This window comes from Eleutherodactylus coqui, chromosome 2 (assembly GCF_035609145.1).
Source record: "Eleutherodactylus coqui strain aEleCoq1 chromosome 2, aEleCoq1.hap1, whole genome shotgun sequence".
NCBI classification, from domain to species: domain Eukaryota; kingdom Metazoa; phylum Chordata; class Amphibia; order Anura; family Eleutherodactylidae; genus Eleutherodactylus; species Eleutherodactylus coqui.
In genome coordinates this window covers 255862050-255880916 of record NC_089838.1, presented here as the reverse complement: position 1 = coordinate 255880916, position 18867 = coordinate 255862050, and the positions used below count along the sequence as shown (strand labels likewise).

The 18867-nt window shown below is 41.0% G+C and overlaps 1 pseudogene; it reads right to left on the bottom strand.

Moving 5' to 3' along the window:
* Nucleotides 1–338: 338 nt before the first annotated feature.
* LOC136610145 (putative ribosomal protein eS26-like) lies at nucleotides 339–1638 on the bottom strand (annotated as a pseudogene).
* Nucleotides 1639–18867: the final 17229 nt, after the last annotated feature.

Here is an 18867-nt window from a genome sequence, read left to right as displayed (position 1 = left end):
GGTGGTGGATTTTGAGGTCTGTCATATAATCTCCTGATTAGAGCAGGGAGTATTACTCAATAACTAATTATTTTCTCTCAAGTAGCTGAGTTTTGTTAACAAGTCTTTAGAGTAAGGTTTTTCTGCACTTGCAGTTAATTTGTTTTTACAACAGCAGCTGTTGATCAATGCTTGGGACATTTGGAGTGATGTAGAAGTCTGTGCCCAGTATCAGAAACCGTATACATTATGAAATGTTCTACATGAATGCTGGCTTGTGGTTATTTGTAGACAGGAATCTCATGCCTGCTCATTACATTCCACACACATTTCACATTGCCCAGTTCCGTCTTCAGTCTCTATCCACATACTTGTGTTCCTGATATCCATATGTCATTTATATATCTGTTTGGTTCACATGCTGACTTATAAGCTAAAGGAAAAAAAACAGGGCATATTGTCAATAAAAGTACTATAAAACCCAAGATATGTGGTACGCGCTGCAAGAGAAAAAGTATACGTTTGACAGATGACTGCGATGGATGCTCCCATGTTAAAATGCAAACGTCTAAGTTTTTTTACTGCATGGTTTTAACGGATGTCTCCGACAGATGCCAGCATTGCTCATAGGCTCCCATGTTAAAAGAAAAAAAAAGGATTTCAGATGGTGGGAGACTATCTCTAGTTTGCATTCTAAGAAATTGCAGTACTTAACGAAATTTAAGAAAATGTAAGTTAGGACCCATCTGTAAGTTAGCACATTAAACATATACAATGGGGCACATATACTATTTAAAATATGGCAAACAAATTGCAACTGAAAATTGTCTTACATGGCTTACACTACATTTATCATGTATTTTAGACCTTTTTAGACATCTTTCGGTCACCAGACAAAGAGGCATGGCTCTGTGGAAAGGGGGTATGGCCTAAATGTGACATTGCGCCAAATTTCATATGTTTTGTTCTAAATTAAGCCAACTAATAGGTGGTATTAAGTTAGACCAGACAGCTTAAAAATACTCCAGATTAATTGTAGGTAGTTATTAGAGATGAGCGAACCTACTCGGCCACGCCCCTTTTTCACCTGAGCGCCGCGATTTTTGAGTACTTCCGTACTCGGGCGAAAAGATTCGGGGGGCGCCGTGGGTGAGTGGGGGGTTGCAGCGGGGAGTGGGGGGTAGAGGGAGAGAGAGAGGGCTCCCTCTGTTCCCCGCTGCTACTGCCCCCCCGCTCCGCCACGCCCCCCGAATCTTTTCACCCGAGTAGTGAAGTACTCGAAAATCACGGTGCTCGATTAAGTAATTACTCGAAATGAGTACGTTCGCTCATCTCTAGTAGTTATCTTACAATTACTTGGAGCTCTTGGAGATGCACCCATAGGCCTGAACCTTGGAGGGGATGTACAATCCTTACAAGCTTCATAGAAGCAGTTTTTGATGCTGTAGAGCAGCTTGACCTAAAGTTTCAGCATAGGAATTTAGAGACGCTGGTGTTAGAGATGACTTTGACAGCCGCAGCCTCAACAATATTCCTGATTACAAATTACATGATGGCTTTGTCCTTGAGGAGCCAGCGAGCACAGTTGGTGCAACGGATTGGATGGACATGTCCATAGCCCTTCTTGGCATATCTATTATTTCTTCTTTTATTGGACATTTTGGACTGGAAGGTCGAAAAGAAATTTCTCATTTAGCATAAGTCACTGTGATAAATCTAAAAAAAAGTTTGGTACCGTGTTAGCCAGGAGAGCAAAGTGTGATTGTTCTCAGTAAGAGAAAGCAAGTAATCTTGTAGATATGATAGCTTTTAATGGCTAACAAAAATACATGATGTTAATGCAAGATTGAAGGACCCTGTGGACCCCTTTTGGGTCTTTTCGATGTCGAACAGTGGCAACATCATATTAGAATCTTAGCATGTGAAACATTTTTTACAGCCCGAAAAACAATAGCAATGAAATAGATAGTCAACCACCAACTGTAGCTCAATGGCATAACATGGTTAATATGTTCATTTCTTATGACAAAAACATTTTAAAACAGGAAGCTCCCTGAAAAATTCCTCAAGATATGAGATATAGGGTATAATTGGAGTTAAGCGAACATACTCTGCCGAGTTTGATGCTCATTCGAGTATTAGCGTACTGGATGGTGCTCTTTACTCGAAAGACCATCAAGCCGAGTTCGACCCCGCCCCAATTTTTGGCTCCTCCCCACTGTGACGTGCCTGTTTTGGCCCCTCCCTGCCGCAGCATGCGTCAATGGCAACACGAAGCAAGAAACCAAGAACCAAGAAGAAAAAAAAAGCTCGGCACCAAGCGTCCCACATACAACAATGTATGTCTCGAGTCTCCCATTGTAGTCAATGGGGTTCGTTACTCGAGTAGAGCTCTTGAATTTCACGAGAAGCTCAACTTGAATAATGCGGACCCGAGCATTTGTGTGCTCGCTCATCTTTAGGTATAATTCCTCAGATACTGTTTTTATAAAAAACACCCTTCATTAGTTACTATACCAATGAGCAATCTCGTAATATTGATAGATAATATAACCTAAGATATTTCCAAACTTATGATTATTTCTGGCAAATCAATATTTAGATTTCAATGTACTATCGTCCTATACTAAATGTCTTCTATTGACCCTTGATTTTCCCCATTTCCTCTCTCCTTCCCTCGTAGAATGTATCAATATTCACTCCAGAACGCACTATATTAATGGAATATAATACTTGTAATATTGTATTGTATTGCTACTTCACAATTTTGACATAGCTTCACTTATTATACTCATTGGAAACCTAAAAAGATTGTAACTGCATTTGTTTGTATTAGGGGAATATGTTATTCTTCAATAAAACAAGTTTAAGAAAAATGAAACAAAAGACTACAATGTATACATAAACTACTCATCTGAAATGGACGCCGCTCCGCCAAAAAGTTTTCTATTAAAATCTAGAAAATGTACTAATAATCTATTCAATGTAAATCAACATGCCATACAAAGGTGGAATTTCTTTTCGCGCTGCTAATTGCACCTATTATTCATCTCGTGAACTTGGCAGGTCTGGTGACATTACAGTAAAATTTCTCCCAACAGAACTCTGCCAATTTCAGCCTTAATTCCGTCAGTAAACAACTTCAACCGTGTTGGGAAAATTCCATTAATCATTCATGTTCGGCAAAGAATGATACTCAGAGGAACTGTCAGTATCCAGTATTCTGTATTTGTTTTGTAATTAGGAATTCGGAGTAAAGGAGCAGAAATGCATCAAACTTCAAACTCCAGAAGGAGTTTGTGGGCAAGATGATTATAAGACTACTTATTATCAGTCAGTTTTAACAATTATTATAGTGAAAAGGATGTGCAATCCAGGAACCACCAGCTGACTTTTATGAATATGATATGAAGACAACATTTGGCACAAACAACGTAAGTCCTCCATATACCCATTAATAGGTGTTGAGCTGAACCAAGAGATTTTTTTTTTTTGGGGGGGGTGGGGGGGTGGAATTGAGAAGCACTGACGCCCAAAGTGAAGATTTTATCCATTATTATTAAAGTAAACAAGGTAAATGAACCAAAGGACACTTTTAGGCAAACATATTGTCCCCAGTCCTTAATATGGATCCGTAAAACAGAAGCGTTACAGATGTCATTGCAACAGTATGTCATCATTATTTGATCTGTATTTGCCTCCGTATTTGCTGTCATTGGTTTTATTCTCTACAGAGCAAATGGGGATAAAACATGGCCGGGAAAAATAAGGCCATGTGATTAGATACATAGATTTACATTATTATCAACCGTAAAACAATTGACATAGTTAACCCCTTAATGACATGGCCTATTTTGGCGTTGAGGACCAAACAATTTTTGTTACTTTTTCATCTCCATTTTTCAACGGCCATAACTTTTTTATTTTTCCGTCGACGCGGCCGTATAAGGGCCTGTTTTTTGCATGGCGAACTGTAGTTTTTATTGGTACCCTTTTTAGGTACATAGACTATATTGTAAAACTTTTATTATTTTTTTGATGATCGTAGGGAGAGAAAAAGCATCAATTCTGCCATACATTTTTTGGTTTTTTTTTTAAAGCATTAATTATGCAGCATAAATGACACACTACATTTTTTTCTGCGGGACGGTACAGTTATAGCGATACCAAAATTCTTATTTTTTTTAGGTTTTTCCACTTTTCCACAATAAAAGCCCTTTTTTTTTTAATTATTATTTTTTTCTAATTTGCTGCATTCAAAGTCCTGTAACCTTTTTATTTTTCCATGGACGGGGCTCTATGAGGGCTTATTTTTTGTGAGATGAGCTGTAGTTTTTATTTGTACCCTTTTGGGGTACATACGTTTTTTTATCACTTTTATTGCGTTTCTTGGGAGGCAAAATGCTAAAAATTAACATTTTGCCTCAGTTTTTTAGGGTTTTTTTAACGCTTTTTGCAGTGCAGGATAAAAAGTGCATTCAATTTTTATATATGCATCGTTACGGATGCGTCGATACCAAATATGTTGGTTTTTAAAAAAGAACAAAAACTTTTTATGCTAGTATAAGAAAAAGCATACAAAAAAGGTTTTTTTTAACTTTTTTTTTACATTTTTATCTTTTGTACTTTATTTTTCTCTTCTTTTTACACCATCTGTGTCCCTCTGAGGGACTTACACTGCAGCACTGATGATCGCTACGATAAGGCATGGCAGGACTTCTCTCCTGCCATGCCTTATCACTTATTATAGCAATCTTAGGCAATGGCAATACAGGATGCCGGTATCTGGTGTTCTGTTGCCATAGCAACCAGCCAGGCTCTCACAATTATATTGCGAGAGTCGGCTGAAGTTACAGTGGGAGCACGCTCCCTCTGTGAATCCTTTCCTTTACGCGACCTACTTAGATCGCGGCAGGTAAGGGGTTAACAGCAGGTGTGCGCATCTCCGATGCCCCCCACTGTCGCAGCGGGAATCCGGCTACTAGTGACAGCCAGCTCCTGCTGCGAGATAGTGTGAGATCTGCTATGAACTCGCGCTATCCCTATGACGTAAGGGTACATCATTTTGCGGAAAGTACCCCGCTCCCATGACGTACCCTTACGTCATGGGGAGGGAAGGGGTTAAAATACACTTATCCAGCAATCTATTTCAAAACTTCTATTCACCTCAGTGTGTAATTTCAAGTTTCTAATGTAGAACTTAAAAATGAGTGTTCTTCTTTACTGTTAGCTTTATTCATTTGCAGGCTGCATGCTCCATGCTTTCAGTATAGGACACAGTGCAACAGAAGGCAAGTTTGTGTATCTGTAGAGGGGAACAACATAAGTAGTAAAATCCTGTGATTACAGCAGCCACAGCCTTCAATCCAGCAAAGTGTTAAGGTGCATTTAGACTGAACGATTATCTTCAGAAAATTGTTCAAATGAGCAAAACTGAACGACGAACGAGAATCGTGAGGTTCTAACTCGTCTTTCAGTTACACTGGTAAAACAATCAGCGTTGTTTTTTTCACTTATTGGGCAGTTTAAACACTGATCGTTCACTGTTTCCCACAGGAATGTAAAACACTGAATGACAATTGAGCATGAACGGCATGATTCTCATTTAGAATCGTGCAGTCTAAACACGCTCGTTCGCTTGGACAAAGAAGAATCATCCCATGTAAAAGGGGCATAAGAGTATACTAAAAGATAAGAGGGGAGGGAGGAGGACAATTGTAATGGGGCAGTTGTAGGAAAAAGTCTGCTGCAGGTCTACTATATATATAAATGAGTAAACAAATATAGCAATGTTCTGTTAGTGAATTAAGAAGAATCAAAGGTCTGTAGCACAAAATGCTGAGCTTTAAAGGGCAAGGCTTCAAAAGGTAGTGGACATGACAATCTAATAGCACTACACAAAGTTTTTATTTTTCACTGGGGATATACTTAGAATTAATGCCCAAATCATTTTTGGAATTGAAAACCAAAATGTCACCAGACTTGCAAAGCTTACAAGATGAAAAAGGAATAGCAAGAACTTCTGTAAGAGTCAAATAGGTCAAATAATCAGTATTTTATAGCTCAGAAGATGTATAAGAGTTCATAAGAAAAATAAATAAAAACCATCACTTGTTTATGTTGTCATGATCTGAATATGTAGCTGTTTTTCTCTTTTTTACGCTCCTCATTCATGAAATCAATATGCTTCATTTTTTGAACTGAACATACATTGTAATGAGATATGGGATGTGAGGCCAGCGCAACCGCGGTAGGGTGAGATGGCAGTAGTAGCGGTGGCTCTGCCACGCCCCTTGCAGACAGCTGGCAACCGCCGTCAGTGTAAAACTATGATCTTAGTTTTAGCGAGTTGGTGACTACCCATGAGTCGGACAGGACACGGTGGTAAAGGGTTTTGTTGTGACGCCTGTCCGTATACAGGCAGAAGCCTATTCTGAACAGAATAGTAATAAATATGGTAAAAATAAAATAAAAAGGGAAATTCTTCCTGGAGTGTGGTGTGGTACCTCAGTGCAGAGGGTTCGGTGGTGGGAAGGGACTCCAGGATACAGGATTAACAGTGAAAACAGTATAACAGTTTTATTGCTGGGAGAGTTCTTTAATAAAGGCATTACATTGCATTTGCATTGCTTTTCTTTATCGTAGAAACTACAGTTACATGCAGGGATCATGTTCATACACTTCAATGCTTTTTCATGTTGTTTCGCTCTTTCTTTTCCTCCTTCTTTACTCGATTTAGAGCCCTTTTTCCTCTCTTGACTCTTATATTCTTATTTTGATTGTGAATTCCTCTCCCCACTATATTTCTTTCTACACACATAAATATTCTCTTGGGCTAACTTTTCCCTTCTTAGTCTCAAAACAAGTTTGGAGTTAGTACTCACACTTATTTACTTCCCACCGCACTGGCTTCTCTGTTCTTTCTTCATTCTTAGGCTTCCTCTATCTCTACACTATCACATTTGAAAAATTAGCATCCTTCAATTTGAATAGAATCCTCTCTAAAATAGGTTTCTTGAACAAAGGTGACATGAGCTCTTTTGTGACACAAAAGGGGGATGAGAGAAGACCTCTTATCCAGTATGTTCAGACCCTGTGCATTGATGGAAACAATACTATGGTTAGATCTGCCAGATGATATAGTTTGGATGGAGGAGGTATCTATACTGAGTCAAAAATAAAGGCAGATGGGGAGAGGGGAAAAGGGGCCTCTACAAAAAAACTAAAATCATTTCAAAGCAAATTTATAGGGTTCGAGGGGACAACGAGTACACTACAGAAAACAAAGAGAAGACAAGCAGGGTTGAAGGTGGTTAGAGGAAAGGGAGAAAATATCAAAGAACAGCAGATAATGAGCACAGCCTATTGGCCAGCCAAAAAATGCGGTTAATCTGTCCTGGGCAATAGATGCAAATTAAATTATCTTAACTTTTTGTAAATTCTTGAACAAGGGACTCGACCCCACCTAACATGGGGCGGGAGCCTGGACCAAGTGCCCTAAGTGGGTAACGTAGAACAGTAAGACACTGCCAGAGAAAGTAGTACCAGAAGCTGGGAAAGCGGTAAAGGAGAACAGCCAATCAGATACTGGGTAACAAGGAGTTCTGGTACTAGTGAAAGAATAAAGAGTGAAAGAATATGTAGGTTAGGAGAAACCCGGAAGTGTAGAGGCAGGGAGATAATAGGACAGTATATTTTTTAGGACAGATTTTTTGCATCTTTTCCTTCTCCCAACAAGATAAGTGAGCCACACTGCAAAGGACAAAGGGATTCCCTAGTGTCCAATTAAGTTCTGAATTTGAGGGGAACTTTCATACGCTACTCTGGATGTCTTGACGCTAGGGAAAGAATCTTCGTCTGTAGATTTTCAGAAGGCAGGGAGTAGAGTCCAATTTGGTACAGGGACAACTGGAACCTCCAGGAATAGGAATGCACTTTCTACATTAGTGAGGGACTTACTTGTGTTGGTGCAGCCATGCCTCCTGATAATGATATGATATGGGTGGCCCCAATAGGGGTCTGACGACCCTCTGTATGTATAAAGTCAGTCTAGAGACATCCGGAGGGATGGGGATCCCTGATCCCGTGAAGTTGAGTGGGCCTCGTTCAGGAGCTTGTTAAAGATGGATACCACGCAATCATGCAGGGCTTCTGGTGGAATATCCTCGGAGAAGCCTCTGAGCATTAGATTGTTATGGTGACCCCTGTTTTTGACATTCTCAAGGTGCAATGCAAAGTTTCTCATCTGGGACCTGTGGTTGTCTAGGGATTGGGCTAGCTGCTGCAAGTCCAGAGAGGTAAATATAGATTCTTGATCCAGAGTCAGGACACAGTCTGTAAGGGATTAGACTGACTGGTTCATGGCTAGAATAGTTGTGGCATGTTTTTCTTTAATGCACCGAATCTGCTGCTCTAGATCCATCTTAGTTGGCAAGGCACTGACCATCCTGTAAAGTATGGGTTAAACCTGAGGGGATGATGGGAAATGGGCCATCCAAATTCTGTTAATTGGGCTGGAAGAGGGAAGCTGTATCTGACGAGAGGGATGTGCTCTCCAAGCTCTGTGAGAGGTTAATGGCAGATGTAAAAGCATACCTATCTTTGGCACGTACATTCGGGGCTGGGTGGCAGAGTGAGGGAGCTCTGTTGGCCTGGGAGCTTTGCTGTCTGTTCTTAGACATAAATCTCCTGCCTGGCGGAGGAACTCATATGTGTAGAGCTGGATGCTGCTCGGACCTATAGTGCCATCTCTTCTGGTGTCCCGGGGACCCCCTTGTGCAGTGCTGAGACTTGAACAATCTTCTGCTGTACAGATAATGTTGCACCTTGGTGTGATCCCATTGGTGCCCACACGCCTTGCTTGGAGAGCAGCATGGTGGGGAAGTCTCCCTTTTCTCTAGATGAAGTGGAGGTGAGGGAGCTGCTGTAAATGTGCCCCTCTCCTTCCCTTCTTTACTGCGTGGCACCTCCAGTGGGCTGGATGATGAGAGCGGTATGGGCGAGTCTTGGCTGCGCTGACTCATCGAAGTGGGAGGTTCACTCATCTTCTCAAACGAGGAGAGCATTGGGTGCTGCATCGGCTCAGCTGTCAGCTCCTGGAGGGGACTCACCTCACAGGGGGTAAGTCTCATTTCTTTCTCTTGCAGGAGAGTAGCAGTGTCCATGTGTCATGTGCTGAGAGGGAAGTTGCTGAACCCTCTCAGCTGGTGAAGAATTGTGTTTCCCAGGCGCCATGCTCCATGAGCAGTGGGGAGAAGGTACAGCTGTGCTGCAGAGATAGTGGCACATCGGAGCGCCCATGGCTGGTGGAGCACTCCCTTTCTTTCTGCCACCTCTAGCCATGCTTCAGTGGGGTAGGATTTAGGGATATTTTTAGTGTTCTGATTGACTTTTTGATATGTGGACCTGGAGCTTCTTCTTCCTGCTTTCTCATAATGACATGCCAAAGCCATGCCCCCAAAACAAGGAATTTAACCCTAAACCTTCTGCTATAAAAAAACCCCACCTATAAGTGGAGTGACTGCACTGATGAGGGTGGTCCCACATCATGAACCTGGGGTAACCCTGACTTTCCGTAGATGGTGACATGGCAAAAGTAAGCTAACACTCAAAATATATACAAGTATTAGAGCAGGAAAAAAATGCACAAACACTTCAGGTAAATAGGTAGAACAGAAGCAGACTTATCCTAACTAAGATGCAGTTCCAACCCAGGAGGCGCAGACAAGACCAGAAACCCCTCCAAAAGGACCACTTGTTCAGAGGAACTGGTTTAAATAACCAAACAATACTGACTGACTGGTTGGGCAGCCAACTACCATACCTCAGCCAGTCAATTAACTACTTAACGTCAAGAAGTAGTTAACTCCATGCTGACCAATGCCGAATGTCAGGAATCAAACTGGGGACCTCCTGCGCTCCAGTCAGTAGCTCTCACTACTGAGCCATCCAGCCTGTGGACAGTTCCCCTACATGACTCTCAGCCTTGTTCCTTAATCCCAGTTATTTATTTCCTGCCTTCTGGTCCTGATCACACCCCTGTTCCTGATTGGGTTCATTATAAAAGCCTGACCCTGCCACTGTACCAGTGCATGATTATTGTACTCCAAACCTTAATCAGGTTCCAGTTTTACCTGCAATTCTATTGAGACCTTCTAATACTGACCCCTGACTTTCCTTTTGACTACGCTACTCACCTCATCCACCTGTACTGCTCCTGAGACCTTCTGATACCGACCCATGTCTTCCCTTCTGACTACTCTCCAGAACTGCGGCTACTACACCTGAGGCTCTAATGCAGTGCTAGAAACCGCTACACCTACATGGTGCATCACATGGGCGAGGCCCAACACCGCAATACCACCCCACTCCCACAATCATCTGCCAGCCACACCGTGACATCACCCTTTAATAAAGACTGCTGTAAACATCTATAACCAAGCAGGGAACTTGAAGACTTGCAGGGATTTGTCATATACATATGCTTGGATGTGCTTTGTGCATAGATCTCAAATTAAAACCATTTAATGCTATGTCATAAAACATCAGTATGAAAGGGGGCGGAAGATTTACCTAGGTCAATATTTCCCCTGACCTTTGACTGGATTATGTCTGATCCAAGCCAATTCTATGTGTTTCACCCATGACTGATGGAAACCTTAATCATGGAGTAACTTGTAACCTCTTCACTGCAGGTCATGAACCTTTTTGCAAATTAACATTTTAACATCAGTAGGAAAATGTGCTACATCCCAGGGAAAAAAAAGCATTAATGCTCCGAGATCTACATATCAAAGCCGAAAAGAAATGAGGAAATTCAATGAATGCAAAATTATGGACCTACAGAGGACCGTCTTTGTTAAAATCTACATGGCACTATCTGTACACTCCAGAGTATTCTACCAAAGGCACAGGCCAAGTGTACCTGGCAAACCTCTCTGTTTTTGATTCTTTATGACACAGAGAAAGGACCTTATAAAATATTAGATAAAAGGTCTCTTTCAAAGTACTTTATGTGCTTTATGGTAAAATTTTCTCCGTCTGGCTGTTCTGCATACTTAAAAGTCAGGGCCACCTTGACTAGATTTGTTTTTAATATATACATAAATGCTGCATCCTTTTCAGTCCTCGATCCGTATAAATCTGAAATGTCTCATTGTTCCCAGGATTTCTATAAAAATAATGAAGAAGCCTTTTCAAAGGAAGTGGGTTTTGTTGACACCATAGACAGCTGAGTCTGGTTATGCAGCAGCATTGTGAAGGGAAAAACCATTTTCAGGTTTAAAAACAGACTTCTTATTACCTTGCCATCTTTTCACAGCGTTCTTATTTATTTATTTCGTTTTTTTCTCTTTCTTTTTTTTTTTTTACATGACATTAGAGAGTCCGAAGTGACATACATTTTTTATGGTTTCATAAAGTCGTCTCCTGACCGGGTCACCCTTCTCATAACTAGGGAGCAGAACGCTTGAAAAAAACCATTCATCAACCTGAAAGGAGTCGCTGTCTTGTGATTTGCAATATGCACTAAGTCTGGCAAGCTGTGACTCAGTGCAAATGCTAAGTTACTCCTGTGGTAATGCCAGATGACCCTCTCACTTCTATTACTACAAGAAGGGCTGCTTTTAAATGGTAAGAGCCCAGAAGCAACTAGACTTATGACTCCGGTGTCACCTATACTTCATACCGGCCTGGTAGATGCAGAACATGGGAAATAGATTAAAAACCATGTAAAAACAATAATAAATAGTTGTCAATATATAGGCCATATTTAAAATCATGCTGATGCTAATTTTATCCTGCAGCATGCAGAGTACTTATATGCTGCTGCCTTCCTGGTTTCTCACAGCTATAAGAGTTTATTTGCTGGTGTTGCCATGTGAAGGCTTGAGATTTTCATGTTTTGAGATGTATTTTTTATGTAATTTAGTGGCACATATAACTGTTTCCCTTATATAACCTTTTCTTGAGTGTAACAATTTTACATGTTATAGTCACTAATTACTTCAGAAGGGTCGGTGATCCGGGGATTATTCTGATTGCCAGATTGGAGTTGGGAAGGAATTTTTTTGCTATAAAATAAAGAAAATTGGCTTCTACCTCATGTTTTGGGTTTTTTGCCCATTTTTGAATCAACATTGGTGGATAATAGGCTGAGCTTGATAAAAATAGACCTTACTCACTATGTTACTATGTTAATTCATAGAATTGTTTTCCAGCAGAATGCAGGAAAATCAATTTCGACATTATGTTTTTCTCTTTTAGTGCTGCTCACTGAACCTGATAAAGTACACGTTGTCTTAATTGCACAGGTTGAAAGCATAAAGAGGATTTTATATATATATATATATATATATATATATATATATATATATATTTTTTTTTTTTTTTTTTTGATGTGTTATGGCTGGTTATGGAGGCATGCAGGTACCATATGGTATCCTATGGCATATCATTCCACAATTGCCAAAACTGAGCCTCCAGATTGTGCAAACTCATAGGCTATCAAAGTTGGTGTCCCAGATGCTCCCATACATGTTCTTTTGGTGAAAAGTCTGGCAATCAGGCAGGTCAAAGAATGTGGCAATGTTGTGGAGGCATTCCGGTGATACTCTTGCTGTGGGCAGCCAAGCATTAGGCAGGTATCACACGACCAGATTTGTATTGCGGATTGCATGATCGGCGTCCGCGCTGATTTTCTGCAGCAAAACACAGGCATTGAAAGGCATGTAGTTTTGTTTTTTCCTTCACACTTGCATATTCCACGAGCGGAAGAAAAATCGCAGCATGCTCTGTTTTACAGTGAAATCTGCGTGGACAACCTCCATTGATGTCAATGGAAGTATCCAACCCGCAGCCTGAATGCAATTAACATCGCTAAGTGATAGTATGAGAAATATAAACAAGGCAAAAAAAAACTGTACTGTGCATGACTGCCTGCGAGCCTCCATTCACTTCAGTGGAAACCTTGTATGTAATGCCAAGCCTGGCCACAGCAGTGAGAACGGAGCTGTCTACTTCCTGCAGAAATCAGCTCAGTACATGTGTGCAACAGCCTAGTAAGCAGCTTATCAGAGGGGGTACTGACTGGGTACCTCCCGTCAATCTACTATTGAGGGTATATCTTAAGAACAGTCATTCAGTAGTTTACAACTAGACAGCCACATTAAATGTGTATATTAACAATGCAAAGTAGGAAAGTGCTATAAAGCTTTTGCTTGATTACAATTTTTTTGCTTGATTATGATAACACAGCATAGGAAATTATATTATCTTTACCCATAAAAAAGCTATTGCCCATTGTAAAGCTATTCAAAGTGCACATAAACCACCCTGATAGCACATCGTATTAAAGGCTCCTTCACATGGGCATGTTTTAGTCCCATTATGCGGGAGTTATTAGCATTGATTTCAAAAATTTGGTTCACTATCTCTTTTCCCGGGCATGAATACTACCCGAGAAAAGATAAAACTTGCCCTTGCACTTTTTTTTCAAATTCCTACGAAATGGCGCAGAGTTTGAATGGCCGGAGAAGGGGAAAAAAACTGGTAATGCGCAACTACCTCTGTCGTGGTGAGGGTAGTTGCACATAAGGCTGTGTGTTTTTGCCCTAAAAATGAGGCTAAAGAAAAATACAACTGTATATTAATTGGGACTTTTTTTTATAATGAACACTGCACTGTGAATGGTTGCTATGGGCAATAAAGATAGTTTCACTTTATGACAGATCTCATAAATCTGCACCATTAACTGCAGGACACAGAGTCCTGATTATGTGACCTAGAGGCCAGAAGAAAAGTGTAGGATACAAAGCCTGAATTAGATGGGCCAGAGAACTGGATTCTTCCCAGAAGAGCATGATTATTTATTTTTTTTACAAGCTTTTATTAGGGAGGCATACCAAATCCCCTAAACCAAATACTCTTTACTCCGCCTGATAACATGCTCCCTGACCTACTGACTGCAATCCCTGCTAGTCACCATCAATAACCCCCTGCAGTCATACTGATTCAGCCGCTATGCAGCTTGACCATAGTCTGTGTGTATAGCATCCCTCACTTTCCACCTGGCCATACCTTGCACATCTCCAGCCACTTTACCTTCTGTATGACCCCACTATCTGTAGTATGTAAGCCCATTGGAGCAGGACCCTCACCCCTACTGATTCCATCAATTGATTACTATGTAACAGCGTTTTTTGTATTTTTGTACTTTTGTCTTTCTGTATCCCCCTGTTTTTTTAAGCGCTGCGGAATATGTTGGCGCTATACAAATAAAGATGACTATTATTATTTGGTGGCATTATTTGCTCTCACATTTTGGCATGCTTTCTTCTTCCTATAGAGACGTTTATGGTAAAATGCTATAAAAACCAGTATGCCTACAGCATACTGCATTTTAGAAAGACTCTGTGGACCCCAAAAAATACACCAAATAAAATAAAACATTCAGGGCTCAGTCACACGGGCGTTTGTAAGCGCGTCTGTCAGTTGCGTTTGCGGTCCGCATCTATACAGAATTAATGCTTTTCAATGTGAGCATGTGCGAATTTTACATGCGCAAAGACGCATGCGGCGGAAATGATAGGACACCGGTTCGCAGAATTTCTAATAATTTAGAAATAGAGTTTTTTGCATGTAAAACCCCTGGATGCTGTTGTATCTAGGGGCTTCACCTTGCGCTCAGTGGGGCTGGTGGCAGCAGCGGCGGCCCCATTGAGAACATATAGCGTAGATTGCAATCCTCTGCCACAGCTGTCACAGAGGATCGCGATGTTCTCCCATTGAATTCAATGGAGCCGGGAATAAAGTTCAGGGATCAATTACAGGCAGCTCTCAGCTGTCATTCAATAGCTGCCTCTGATTGGTCACAGTGCTCAGCGAATCAAAGGCAGCCCTTTCAGCTCTTCATAGCAGTGCAGGAGAAGACCCGGCTGGACGCACCTGAGCCCTGGCAGCTGGGGAGAGGTGAGTATATATATTTTTTTATTTTTTACACATTTTTGGATTAATTTTCAGGGAAGGGCTTATATTTTAAGCCCTTCCCCGAAAATCCCTGCAGGACTTGCCGGCAGCCCATTGCTTTCAATGGAGCCGGCTATATTGCTGGCTCCATTGAATTCAATGGGAGAACATCGCGGTCCTCTGTCACAGCTGTCACAGTTGTGACAGCTGTAGCAGTGGATCGCGATCTTCACTATATGTTCTCAATGGGGCCGCCACCGCTGCCCCTGGCACCATTGAGCGCAAAGTGAAACCACTAGATGTGACAGCATCTAGGGGTTTCACATCCAAGGAATCCCCTGCTGTGGCTGTGACAGCTGCAGCAGGGGATAGCGGGCAGCACACTTTTTGAGCGAAAAACGCTGCTAGGTGCGTTTATTTTACCCGTGACACCTGCTTCGGTCACGCAAATTTTTGAACGCATCAGTTATGCGCACAAAAATGTGCCCGTCAAAACACCCGTGTGACTGAGCCCTGAAAATACTGCAATTTTTGCAATGCATTTTATGACTCCCTACTGACTTACAGCTATCAACTGGTTGTGGTGCATTTTTTTCAACAAAGAAAGCTCAGTGTGAAGCCACCCTAATGGTATGGCATATAGTCACAATACTGCAGTAATATCTGATACAAATATTTCTTTCACAGATTCTGCGGTGGATTTTATGCATGCTTTGGTTAATTTACTGCAAAATCAATATGTATTACGGCTGCAATACCTGGACGTCCGGTGGGTCAATTGAGCCACACTTAGATCACCATACAATCCTATAGCACATGGTCTGGAAGAAAGCTAATAGCCAATGATCATTCCCCTCTTCCTCTTCTGGTTTCTGCTAACCCATAAACCCACAGACAAGCATAGCTGGTGGTTTCCAACTGGATACTTTGAATTTTATTTTTAGCTGCCAGCCCTGTGGTCAATCACATAATGCAAAATGTCATCTACTTAACGTTCCACATTTTGGCAAAAAATGGCTAAAGGCAAATCAATGTTTAGAAACATCGGCCTCATCTGCAAAGTCAGCGTTGCTTCTGTATTACAATGTATGCTCCTTTTTGCAAAATCATTTAGTTCATATTTATTCTAATTAAATATTCAATTAACCAAAGATAATATTATGGAAAAAATTAGATCTTGCCTAATGGGCTGTAACATTTCCATTGCTACTGATCAGATTCCATTAAATTTAGACAAGGAATGAAAAGACGTTGAGTTTGATACTTCTCGAGAATGATATCTTCATTTATTATTTAAAAGGAAATTACATATACAGTTGCAAGAAAAAGTAAGTGAACCTTTTCCTATTTACGTACGTGAGCAGTACAACTCTTTGTGTGCTATTAGTTTAGTCAGATTATGTTTGTCTATAATTGTGACTTAGGGACATTTTATATGGGCTGAGAAATCATTCAGATCCCTGCGATCAGTGAGAATCTGAAGGATTATGATTCAGTCTAAATGCATGCATGACTGAACGATAAATTAGATAGTTGTTCAGTTTCTGCATCCATAACAACTGAACGATGGATCGGCCCATGTAAACAGGCAGTCGTTCATCTCTTCTCTTTTTATCATCCCTATTCTTTTTACTTAAAGGGGTGAACCAGGCAGCGCCTGCCAGGATACACTGCGGTCGGAATGGAAGCCCTGCTCCGCCCCCTGTGCAGTGGCTGGTACTCGTAATTGTAGGCACAGCTCCCATTGAAATCAATGGGAGCTGGGCTTGTAATTGCAGGCTGTGGTCTCATTGATTTCGATGAGAACTGCACTTGCAATTACAAGGACTGGCCACTACATAGGGGTCGGAGAATAGCTTCCGCTTCGACCCCAGCTGGTACTTCCCAGATAACACCTTTAACCCCAATATATGTATACTATATGGAACATAAGAAATCTTTTTAGCACATCTTTTGAATTTCTATTTCTGACATTTTCTTCAAATCATAAATTTCTACATCCTACAAGACTATTGATATCAGACAACTTTAATATGACTTCATTTAATGCCACTGTAAGTAAAACAATAGGCGGTTATTATAATGCATCGCTTTGGCATGCTTAGGATTGTGAAGATGTTTTCTCACATCTAAGCTTTGTACAATTATACATTTTTATCAGTCTTAAAGAGGTTGAGATACAAGTCATAGGATTACGCAGAATAACTGTGAGTCATAATGAGTAGAGTCACTACGGGTGCTGGGAATATGACTACAATCCAGATATATAATGGAAGACTAGTGCTATTAGTGTATTCCTACAGGTATGAGTCACCAAGGTTATTAATTTCTGCTACAATACTCTGAGTGCAAATAATTTAGAAATAGGCTTCCTTAAAGGGGTATTACCATCTTGGCTTTTCATGGCCAAGATGGGAAATACGGGAAGCTTTGTTCTGACCACCTGCCAGAAAGAGACGAGTACTTAGCAGAGCGCTGTTTCCATAGTACTCTGAAGTGAATCGGAGCTACGGAAACAAAGTTGTGCTAAGCGTTCGGCTCTTTCTATAGGCTCTGACCGGATGACGACCAACTACAGCAGCAGTTTTCCGTATTGGCTATGAAAAGCCAAGCTGGGAATAGCACTTTAAAGGCAGGGATATTGCATGCACATACTCAGAATCCTCTTTCACCATTATGATTACTATGTTATAAGGTATTGTTATGTCCATTCATGATGCTGACAATAGTGACTTGTAGAATGCTTTAAAATACTGCACAAACTACCAATAAGCAATACACGGCTAAGTGCGTAGCTTAAATAGGTTGTCCAGCTCTGAATAGTGATGACCTATCCTAAAGGATAGGTCATCAATACCTGATCAGCATCCATTGCCTGAAACTCCTGCCAATCAGATGTATGCAGAGCCACTGTATCAGTTTACAGAGCCAGAAACACACAGTTATAAAAAAAAAATTAACAAGTCATACAATTAAATCTTGTTAATTGTATGACGCCAACTTATTCTGCAGCACTTTAAAGTAATTTATTTATTACCCCTTACTAAGCTGGGTACTCATTTTACCGACCTCGGAAAGATGGAAGGCTGAGTCAACCTTGACCTGGCTTCCTGAACCATGTGGGGATTGAACAACCTTCAGGTCGTGAGCAAGAGCTTAGGACTGCATGTCTGCTGCCTTAGCACTCTGCACCACATGAGGCTCTATAAAAACTTCATACGCTTTACAGGGACTCCGAATGGTATTGTACTCACAGCTCACATTGAAGTGAGTCAATAGTTAAATCAATGCACTGTCCTAAAGAAACTGTGTTTTGGAAAACAGAGTGAGAGACCTTTTTTAGTGTTGATCATCTCTTGATCCCAGAGATGATTATGAGAGTGGACCTAGAGAGGGCGCGAGGGACAGGGTCGCATTGAGGGGGGGGGGGGGGGGAAATATAGGTCTTGGAAAACTGATTTTAGAGATGGTAATTATTGCAGGGGGCAGTATGAATATTACAGGGGTACAGTAGGGCATAATATTTATAACAGAGACATATGGCTCATTTATTACAGGGGACAGAAAGGCATAACATTTGTTACAGTCGGGTAGAATAAGGTATTTATTACAGGGAACAGCATAGCTTATTATTGGTTCTGATCTTGGTTCTGGTGCTGTATTTGTGCTAGGACATTGGTTCTGGCACCTAAACAAACATCTAGTGATACTTTCAGCTCATAGAGCATTAACAATTTGATGTAGCATACATTGCACACCACTATTGTTCCCCCAGTATGAGGGGGATATTGTAGGTGGGCTGGTGAGGTTTGTGTGCTAGGACGACTTTTTAATCCTGGTCCGGCCTTGGTTTAAAGTTTACACAACCAATTACTAAAATATTAGTAAGTAAAGGTCCCAGGTACAAGCACCAAGTCATGACTG